Source organism: Neofelis nebulosa, chromosome 17 (assembly GCF_028018385.1).
Source record: "Neofelis nebulosa isolate mNeoNeb1 chromosome 17, mNeoNeb1.pri, whole genome shotgun sequence".
Classification (NCBI taxonomy): domain Eukaryota; kingdom Metazoa; phylum Chordata; class Mammalia; order Carnivora; family Felidae; genus Neofelis; species Neofelis nebulosa.
Window position 1 is genome coordinate 19,437,871 of NC_080798.1, and position 10,888 is coordinate 19,448,758.

Here is a 10,888-nt window from a genome sequence, read left to right on the forward strand (position 1 = left end):
ACTTTCCATCTGCTCTCAGTTCTTTTTCAGGAGGAATTTCTCTATAAATAGGTATAGATTTGGTGTGTCTGTGGAGGAGGTGAGTTCAAGGTCTTCCTACATTGCCATTAACAAGGGAACCCTTAACAAGGGTGGAGAGAGGAGAGAGAGAGAGAGAGAGAGAGAGAGAGAGAGAGAGAGAGAAGGAAACATAGAGAAATAGGGCGAAAATCAGTTCATGAGGTTTAACATTCAAATGAGAGGAGTTCCAGAAAGTGAAATCAGAAAGAGCTGAGGAAGGATATAATTAGTTAATTCAGGAAACCGAAGTCTCTAAATTAAAATGACCCATCTCAGTACTCATCTTGATGGATAATTAAAAAAAAAGACTCACACCAAGTCATGAAATGTTAGACTTCTGGGGATAAAGAGAAAATCATAATAGGTTATAGAGAGGAAAAAATAACACACAAAAAGATTAAGCGTCAGAATGACTGCTTGTCAATACTGTGAAGTAGAAGAGGCAATGCTGTAACATTTTTTTTAGTATAAAAATATTGGCATGAAAACAAAAACTATCATTGTTTGTAGATACTATGATTGTTCTTCCTAAAAAAAATCCATGACAACTGAAAAATATAGTCGTCAGAACTAGCGAGATGGCTGGGTACAATATCAACATGAAAAATCAGTAGGAATTTTATGCCTGTCAATCTCTCAAACTCATTAGGTTTTTTTTTTTTTTTAAAAATTTTTTTTTAACGTTTATTTATTTTTGAGACAGAGAGAGACAGAGCATGAACGGGGGAGGGTCAGAGAGAGAGGGAGACACAGAATCTGAAACAGGCTCCAGGTTCTGAGCTGTCAGCACAGAGCCCGACGCGGGGCTCGAACTCACGGACCGTAGATCATGACCTGAGCCGAAGTCGGCTGCTTAACCGTCTGAGCCACCCAGGCGCCCCATCAAACTCATTAGGTTTTAACTAAACTCATCTTTCCCCCCAAACAATGTATTCTGGATATTCATATTTCGGTGAATTTTATCATTACTCTTTCAGTTAGTCTGCATACCTTAGGGTTATCCTTTCCTTCTCCCTCTACATCTTTTTAAAAAAAAAATTTTTTTTTAACGTTTATTTATTTTTGAGACAGAGAGAGACAGAGCATGAATGGGGGAGGGTCAGAGAGAGAGGGAGACACAGAATCCAAAACAGGCTCCAGGCTCTGAGCAGTCAGCACAGAGCCTGACACGGGGCTTGAACTCACGGACCGCGAGATCACGACCTGAGCCAAAGTCGGACGCTTAACCGACTGAGCCACCCAGGCGCCCCCCTTCTCCCTCCACATCTAAACAGCCACTTTATATTATAGATTATCCCCAGACAGTGCCTTTGAATACATCTCCTCTGATACTACCAATACAACACTCATAGACTTCCATTTCACACAACACTGAGTCCAACTCCCTTCTCCCTGACCTTGCTCTGCAGTAGAGGCTGGAAATATGGAAATGTTAGAATTCCCAGCTTTCAAGTCATGGGTGACCATTTGACACAGGTCAGGCCAATGAGCCGTTAAGCAGAGGTCCCTGGAAAGACTTCTGGTTTTTCAACAGAAACTGAGAAACACCAAGACAATGGATAACATCTTTAAAGTGCTGGAAAAAACCAACAACCTATATTCACACATCCAGTAAAAATATGTTTCAAAGACATTTTTGAAGTGAAATTAAGGGAGTTCCTTAGGCTAAAGGAAAATGGCCTTGGACAGAAGCATGCAATGCAGAAAGGAAGATCACCAGAAACAAAAAATACGTGATCAATACAAAGGAGCATTTCTTATTTAGAAAGCAATAATGATAGTATTTTATAAAATTTATAATATATACAAAAGTATTACAAAATTTTTTTTAAATGTGTATTTACTTTTGAGAGAGAGAGAGACAGACAGACAGAGTGTGAGCAGGGGAGGGGCAGAGAGAGAGGGAGATACAGAATCTGAAGCAGGCTCCAGGCTCTGAACCATCAGCACAGAGTCAGATGCAGGGCTTGAACCCACAAACTGTGAGATCATGACCTGAGCCAAAGTCAGACACCGAACTGAGCCACCCAGGTGCCCCATGTAATATACACAGAAGTAGAACGTATGACAACAATATATAGGAAAAAAAGGCAAGAGGGTATTAAAAATGGAGCTGAGTTTCTTGTATTATTTAGAAAGTGATAAAGGCACTAATTTAAAGAAGTCTACAACAACTATTTTTTTTTAAAGTTTATTTTCAGAGAGAGAGAGAGAGCAAGCAAGCACAAGTGGGAGAGGAACAGAGAGGGAGAGAGAGGGAACACCAAGCAGCCTCCATACCATCAGCTCAGAGCCCGATGTGGGGCTCAAACCCACGAACCACGAGATAATGACCTGAGCTGAAATCAAGAGTGGGACGCTTAACCGACGGAGCCACCCAGGCGCCCCATCCAACAACTATTTTTTTTTTTTTTAACATTTTTTATTTATTTTTGGGACAGAGAGAGACAGAGCATGAACGGGGGAGGGGCAGAGAGAGAGGGAGACACAGAATCGGAAACAGGCTCCAGGCTCCGAGCCATCAGCCCAGAGCCTGACGCGGGGCTCGAACTCACGGACCGCGAGATCGTGACCCGGCTGAAGTCGGACGCTTAACCGACTGCGCCACCCAGGCGCCCCTCCAACAACTATTTTTAAGTAAGCATACATACAACAGCGATTACTAATGAAAAGATTACTGTAAGAATGTTTGTAGGGATAATAGAGGAGAAAAATGATTGAGACTTGGATTAATCCAGAGAGGGCAAAACAGAAGGACTGAATCCAGTTTCTCAACTCGGGGTTTGTGGGACCCTAGGGTTACAACAAGATGTCGCCTAGAAATTATGATTGAAGGGAAACAAAAACGTTGAATTTTAACTTTGCACACCATGCTGGGACTCCTAGGGATGAGCAGTGATGAAACAAGCCCTTTAACAATTTGGTTAGTGATCTTTCAGCCCCTATGGTGGTGCAAAGTGTGACCTTGTTCATTCATTAAGCCCAGTGTCTGTTCTGATGTAAGCAAAAGAGTGACATATGAGAGTCAGAAAGATAGGAGAGAGCCAGATTCTGTAGGCCACTGTAAAGACTTGACTCTAAGATTGGAAATCCCTGGTGGGTTCTGAACACAGGAGCGACCTGATTTGACTTCTATTTTAAAATAATAATTCTGAGTGCTATATTGCAAATGGCTAGCAGGAGTGCAAAGCCTAAAGCAAAGAGGCTGGCCTGGACACTGTTGTACTAAACGAACAAGACGATGAATCCTTATAACCAGGATGCACTGGTGGTAAGCGGAAGGAACTTGGTACATTTTGAAGTGACACCAACAGTTTTTTTTCTGATGGATTGGAGGTAGGGTGTTGGACAAAGAAATAAGTCAAGCAACTGGAAGAAAACCTGCCATTTATAGATATGAGGAAGATGATGTGATAAGCAGTTCTGAGACTAAGATCAAGAGATCAGTTTCAGATGTGTTATTTCTCTCTCTCTCTCTCTCTTCTGGAAAATTTTCCTGACTTACTTTTTTTTTTTTTTTTTTTTTTAATTTTTTTTTTTTTTTCTTTTTTTAATTTATTTTTGAGACAGAGAGAGACAGATCATGAACGGGGGAGGGGCAGAGAGAGAGGGAGACACAGAATCGGAAGCAGGCTCCAGGCTCCGAGCCATCAGCCCAGAGCCCGATGCGGGGCTCGAACTCACGGACCGCGAGATCGTGACCCGAGCTGAAGTCGGAGGCTTAACCGACTGAGCCACCCAGGCGCCCCCTGACTTACTTTTTAAAAAATCTCTTCTACGGAATCTTTGAATTGTTGAATTTTTTTTTTTTTTGAGTGTCCATTTTCCAGAATTCCTAATCTTATTTCCTGGATGAAATATCTTTTCTCTCCGAAAACATGAATTACAATTTAAAAGTTTTTTTTTTTTCCTGCCCCATGAGGTATCTTTTTTTACTGGGTTCCTTTATTTCCTGGGTTTCATTTGTTTATAATTTTTATTCAAAGTTGATAATCCTGCAAGGTTCACTGTAGAAACCAGCATCATCTGTCCCCTCTCCCTTTGTTCGTTTTGCCACTTCCCCTCCCCCCCGGGAAAACACAAGTCTTCTAGCTGATATTTCTAAATAGCATACTTGTATTGCTACTTCTTGAGTTTTTAGTTCCAGCCACTATCTTTTTCATTGGAGAATGAGAATTGACCCCTCCTTTTTACCTCTGCTGCTATAAGCATGCTCTGTTGTCATCCCTCCATGCTTCCAACATTATTAGGTAATTACTGAGTGTGCACACTATTATCCTTAGCCCATTGCAATTGGGTTTTTTTTAGTTTTTAAAAATATTTTATTTTTAAGTCATGTCTACACCCACGGTGGGCAAACTCAAAAGCTGGAGACCAAGAGTCGTGTGCTTTTACCCACTGAGCCAGCCAGGTCCCCCTGGTTTGTAGGAGTTATTTATATAGCTAGGCTATTTTTTTGTGTGTGTGATACGAGGTAGGGAGAAACCTGTCATTATTTTCCACGAAGGTGATGAGTGATCCCAACACCCTTTATTAAAGAGCTTCTGTGGGACTTGATTGGCTGAGCCATGGAGATGGTGGCTGCAGCCAAGGGGGCGGCCAGAAAGCAGCTGTAGAGTCTAATTGACTTGCGCCGTCTTCGGCTTTTGGTTTCAGCCTAGTGCTCTGAACTGAAGTTTTCACATCTTGTTCTCCACTCCTAGGGCATCACATCCTCTCTTGACCTGTTGCTGCCACTGGAGCCCACTTGAAGGGCATGGCTGGGATGGAGGGTTGGAGCCTGGGGGACTGTGGGGCTGCCCCGTTGGTCACCTCCAGTAGGCGCTTAGCCCAAGACTGGCCCTATGACCTCTGGGAGGAACATGTGGCTCTGGCATCAGAAAGAGTGGGAGAAGTGAGAGACAAGTGGGGATAAAAAGCAGCAGTGGGTGGAATCCCCTGCTGTAAAAATCCCTTGCTCCTGCTCAGATTGCTGGTACTGTGTGCAGTGATGGAATGCTGTAAGTCTGTCCCAGGCGGATGGGAAAGAGTTGTGAAGCAAAGGTGATCAGGGAAAACAGCAGGAAGATTCGATGGATATTTTATCAGCCCACAAGGACTGACGTTGAGATCCGAAAATTCACTTGCCAATTATCTTCACATAAATGGAGAGACTTCTCTTATGCTGGAAGAGTTTGATTTTACTGTACTTTCTAAAAGGAGCATCAAGTCCAGATATAAAGACTACAGCATAGCACTTCTGACATCCCAAATGCAAAATGAAAGTATCACTTCAAACCAGAACATCAGGACATGGGGCTGGTGGAAAAAAAGATGTCTTTCCCCTGCCAAGTGGTAGTTTGGAAGGGCAAACTAACACAGGACTATCTAACTTTATTTTTTAAATTTTTTCATTAAAAAAAGTTTTTTAACGTTTATTCATTTTTGAGAGACAGAGAGAGAGACAGAGAATGAGCAGGGAAGGGGCAGAGAGAGACACACACACAGAATCCAAAGCAGGCTCCAGGCTCTGAGCTGTCAGCACAGAGCCCGACGCAGGGCTCGAACTCACAAACCGTGAGATCATGACCTGAGCCGAAGTCAGACACTTAACTGACTGCACCACCCAGGTGCCCCAGAACTATCTGACTTTATTACTTATTTATTTTTAAATGTTTCATTTATTCTTGAGAGAGAATAGAGTGTGAGTGAGGGAGGGACAGAGACAGAGAGAGGGAGACGCAGAATCCAAAGCAGGCTCCAGGCTCTGAGCTGTCAGCACAGAGCCCGATGTGGGGCTCAAACTCATGAACTGTGAGATCATGACCTGAACTGAAGTCAGACGCTTAACTGACTGAGCCACCCAGGTGCCCCAGGACTATCTAACTTTAAAGAAGATGAGGGTGTCAATGATGTTGACTCCAGAAAGGTTAGAAAGTCCAAAGGAAAGATGACTATTTTGAAAGGAATTCAAATTAAAGAAACTAAAACAGGATGTTGGAAGGGTTTTCCAGATTCTGCTCACAGTAATAGGAAAAGAGAATCTGAGTATAATAAGGCAGCTGCTAAAAGTGAACCATTGTCGCTTGATAAAACTTCCTCCGTTTCTGAATCTGGAGTGAACAACAAGAACCTCAGTGTAACCAATGAAGAAAAGAGACTTGTAGAAGAAAAATCATTGAGTTCCGGATCAAATTTTTGTTTTGAACAAATAACTTCTGGCATCATAAACAAATTATGTTCAGCTGAAGAAGCAGAACACAACGAGAAGTGGGAAGAAATCTTTTTCGAAGCCAAGGAAATAAAAACAAAAGTAGAAGTCAGGGAAAGGAAGGAACATTTGCATACTGACATTTAAAAATGTGGCTCTGAAATGGACAACTGCTCATGAAACCGAGAAAGACTATTTATGTGAAAATATGTCAAGAAGATACCATTTCACAGACACAAATAGAAAAAAGGAGGGGCGCCTGGGCGGCTCAGTCGGTTAAGCATCCGACTCTTGGTTTCAGCTCAGGTCAAGGTCTCGCGGTTTGTGAGCTCAAGCCCTGCATTGGGCTCAAGCCCGGAGCCTGCTTGGGATTCTCTCTCCCTCGCTGCCCCTCCCCCACTTGTGCACGCTCATGCTCTTTCTCTCTCTCTCAAAAATAAAATAAAGTTAAAAAAAAAGGAAAAAAGGAAAACAAACATATATTTTTCCAACAAATACTACAAAGAAGCTCTTAGCCCCCCAAGACGTAAAACCTTTAGGAAGTGGACACCTCCTTGGTCACCTTTTAATCTTGTCCAAGAAATACTTTTCCATGATCGATGGAAGCTCCTCACTGCTACTGTATTTCTCAATCAGACCTCAGGCAAAGTGGCAACACCTGAGCTTTCGGAGTTTCTGGAGAAGTATCCTTCAGCTGAGGTAGCAAAAACTGCAGACTGAAGAGATGTGTCAGAACTTTTATTTTTTTCCCAAACAATTTTAATGTTTATTTATTTTTGAGAGACACAGAGAGACAGAGCATGAATGGGGGAAGGAGAGAGAGAGGGAGACACTGAATCTAGAACAGGCTCCAGGCTCTGAGTGGCAGCCCAGAGCTTGATGCGGGGCTCGAACCCAGGAACGGCGAGATCATGACCCAGGCAGAAGTCAGATGTTCAACTCACTGAGCCACCCAAGTGTCCCATGAAGTGTCAGAACTTCGTAAACCTCTTTTTCTCTACAATCTTTGAGCAAAAGCCATTATCAAGTTCTCAGACGAATAGCTGGCAAAGCAGTGGAGGTAGCTGATTGAGTTTCATGGGATGGAAAAATAGGGCAACGACTCTTACTGAATTTTTTGCATCAATGAATGGAAGCAGGTGCATTCTGAAGACCATAAGTTAAATAAATATCGTGACTGGCTTTGGAAAACTCCTGAAAAATTAAGTCTGTCTTAAAATTCTTCAAAGTTTTCAAACCCATCTTTTATATGTTACTTTGTACTTGATTCTCAAGAACTCCATTAAGCACAACCAACTGCCTTTACAGGCATATAGATTTTAATCAGTACAACTAGAACCACAAGGTAGGTTATGTTTTTTGTGTTTTTCAAATTTTTATTTAAGTTCTAGTTAGTTAACATAGTGTAATATTGGTTTCAGGAGTAGAATTTAGTGATTCATCACTTACATATAACACCCAGTGCTCATCACAAGTGCCCTCCTTAATACCCATCACCCATTTAGCCCATCCCCCGCCCACTTCCCCCCTCTAGCAACCCTCAGTTTGTTCCCTGTAGTTAATAGTCTGTTACGGTTTGCCTCCTCTCTTTTTTTTCTTCTTTCCCCTATGTTCATCTGTTTTGTTTCTTAAATTCCACATGAGTGAAATCATATGGTATTTGTCTTTCTCTGACCGACTTATTTCACTTAGCATAATATACTCTAGCTCCACTGAAGTTGTCACAAATGGCAAGATATCACTCTTTTTGAAGGCTGAGTAATATTCCATTGTATATATATACACCACATCTTTATCCATTCATCAGTCAGTACACATCTGGGCTCTTTCCTAAGTATTGTTGCTAGTGCTGCTATAAACATTGGTGTGCGTGTGCCCCATCAGATCAGTATTTTTGTATCATTTGGCTAAATACCTAGTAGTGCAATTGCTGGGTCATAGGGTAATTCTATTTTTAACTTAAAAAAAGTTTATTTATTTATTTTGAGAGAGAGAGCATGAGAGGGAGAGCATGAGCAGGAGAGGGACAGAGAGAGAAAATCCCAAGCAGGCTCCTCACTGTCAGCATGGGGCCCCACGTGGGGCTCGATCTCATGAACTGTGAGATCATGACCTGAGCTGAAATCAAGAGTTGGATGCTTAACTGACTGAGCCACCCAGATGCCCCTATTTTTAACCTTTTGAGGAACCTCCATACTGCTTTCCAGAGTGGCTGCACCAATTTGCATTCCAACCAACAGTGTAAGAGGTTTCCCCTTTCTCTGCAACATCTGTTGTTGCCTGAGTTGTTAATGTTAGCCATTAACAATGTTAGCCAATGTTGGCCATTAGCCAATGTTAGCCATTCTGACAGGTGTGAGGTGGTATCTCATTGTGGTTTTGGTTTGTATTTCCCTGAGGATGAGGGATGTAGGTTTTCTTCATGTGTGAAACACTGGTAGATCTTTGCTATTGAATGTGCTAGAACATGTTTTGAGTTAAAAAAAATGTTATTTCAACGTTTTTTATTTATTTTTGGGACAGAGAGAGACAGAGCATGAACGGGGGAGGGGCAGAGAGAGAGGGAGACACAGAATCGGAAACAGGCTCCAGGCTCCGAGCCATCAGCCCAGAGCCTGACGCGGGGCTCAAACTCACGGACCGCAAGATCGTGACCTGGCTGAAGTCGGACACTTAACCGACTGCGCCACCCAGGTGCCCCAAAAAAAATGTTATTTGACAACAATCCCAAAAATGTATTTTCCAATAGTAAAATATGATTTGAAGTTGAAAAATAAAAGAGCTTCTGTTCTCCACTGATGTTTTTTAACACCCCCTCTGTCATTTGTGAAATCCACACATATGTTTAAGTCTTGCATTTTTTAAAAAATTTCTTTAATGTTTATTTAGTTTTGAGACAGAGAGAGACAGAGCATGAATGGGGGAGGGTCAGAGAGAGGGAGACACAGAATCCGAAACAGATCCAGGCTCTGGGCTGTCAGCACAGAGCCCGACACGGGGCTCAAACTCACGGACCATGAGATCATGACCTGAGCCGAAGTCGGACGCTCAACTGACTGAGCCACCCAGGTGCCCCAAGTCTTGCATTCTTCATATGCGTTTATGTATGTTCTTTTTGTGTGTTCCACTGGTCTACTGAGTCAATAATACAATGTCTTAATTATTATAGTTTGACTATAAGTCTTTGATATCTGGATGTTCTTGTTCTTCTTCAATAATTTCTTGGGTATTCTTGGCCTGGATATATATCTGGATGTTCTTGTTCTTCTTCAATATCTGGATATTCTTGATATCTGGATGTTCTTGTTCTTCTTCAATAATTTCTTGGGTATTCTTGGCCTTTGCTGTTCCATTTAAATTTTAGGATCAGCTTATCGAGTTCCATGAAAATCCCTTTTGGGATTTTGATTTACGGTTGCATTGCATTTATATGTTAGATTGAAGAATAGTCTTATTTTGGTTATGGTATTAAGTATTCCCTTCCATGAACATGGTGTATATTTTCCAGTTTTCTTTAATGTCTTTCAATGACATCTTATACCTTTCTCCATTAGAAGGCATGCATATATTTTGTTAGATGTATTTATTTATATTTTTTATTATAATTATAAAGTGATCTTTTTAAGAGAAAATGTCTGATTATCATAGGCGCATAGGGATGAAATTACTTTTTGTATATTTATTACATATATAGCACAACTTTGCTGAATTCTTACTATAATTTATTAGTAGATTTTCTTGGGTTTACTATCTAGACAATTTTATCACATGATTAATGATAATTTTGACTATTCTCTTCCATTCTTTATTCCTCTTATTTATCTGACACGTTTTACTCTGCTAATATCTCTAGTACAATGTTGAACAGAATTGAGGATGCTGATTATTCATGCTGATTATTATGCTGATAATATCTTCATTGCTGATTATTAAGGGAGTTCTAATATTTCAGTTGTAGTATTACATTTGCATAAGATATTGGTAGATTTATTTTCTATTCCCAGCTTGCTAAAGAGTTTTTGTTGTAAACGGATTTTGAATTTTACCAGACGCTTGTGTGTGTGCAATGTACGTGTGCCTGTGAGCTTGCACAATCTTTGGAAGAATCGTGCTTTTCATCCTTCAGTTTGTTATGTGGTGAGTTACATGACTCTAGTTAATTTTTATTTTAAGAAATGTATTTTGGATTTGGCTTGCTAGTATTTTGTGAGATTGGCCCATGATTTTTCTTACTGCATTCTCTTGGGTTGGTATCAAAATTATGTTAGTTTCATAAAATGGGTTAAGTGATGTTTTCTCTTACTCTTTTTATTGCTGTTTATTTTATTTTATTTTATTTTTTATTTTATTTTATTTTATTTATTTATTTTATTTTATTTTTTCAACAAAAAGCAAGCTTTATAAAATTAGAATAATCAGTTTCTTGATTGGATGAATTTACCTTCTTCAAACCTGTTTTGGACATTTTTTTCTTTTTCCCTTGTGAGTTTAGTTTTAATGACTGATTAGATTTTCTTAATCAGTTTAGAACTATATGAATTTTCTTTTTCTTTCTGGGTAAGTTAAATTTCCCTGTGAAATTATCTATTTTATGTAATGTCCAGATATATTGCATTAAATTGTAGATAGTAATCTCTT

At 40.4% G+C, this 10,888-nt stretch overlaps 1 pseudogene; it reads left to right on the top strand.

The window, feature by feature from the left end:
• Nucleotides 1-4,816: 4,816 nt before the first annotated feature.
• On the top strand, nucleotides 4,817-7,467 carry LOC131500207 (methyl-CpG-binding domain protein 4-like; annotated as a pseudogene).
• The last annotated feature ends 3,421 nt before the right edge of the window (nucleotides 7,468-10,888 follow it).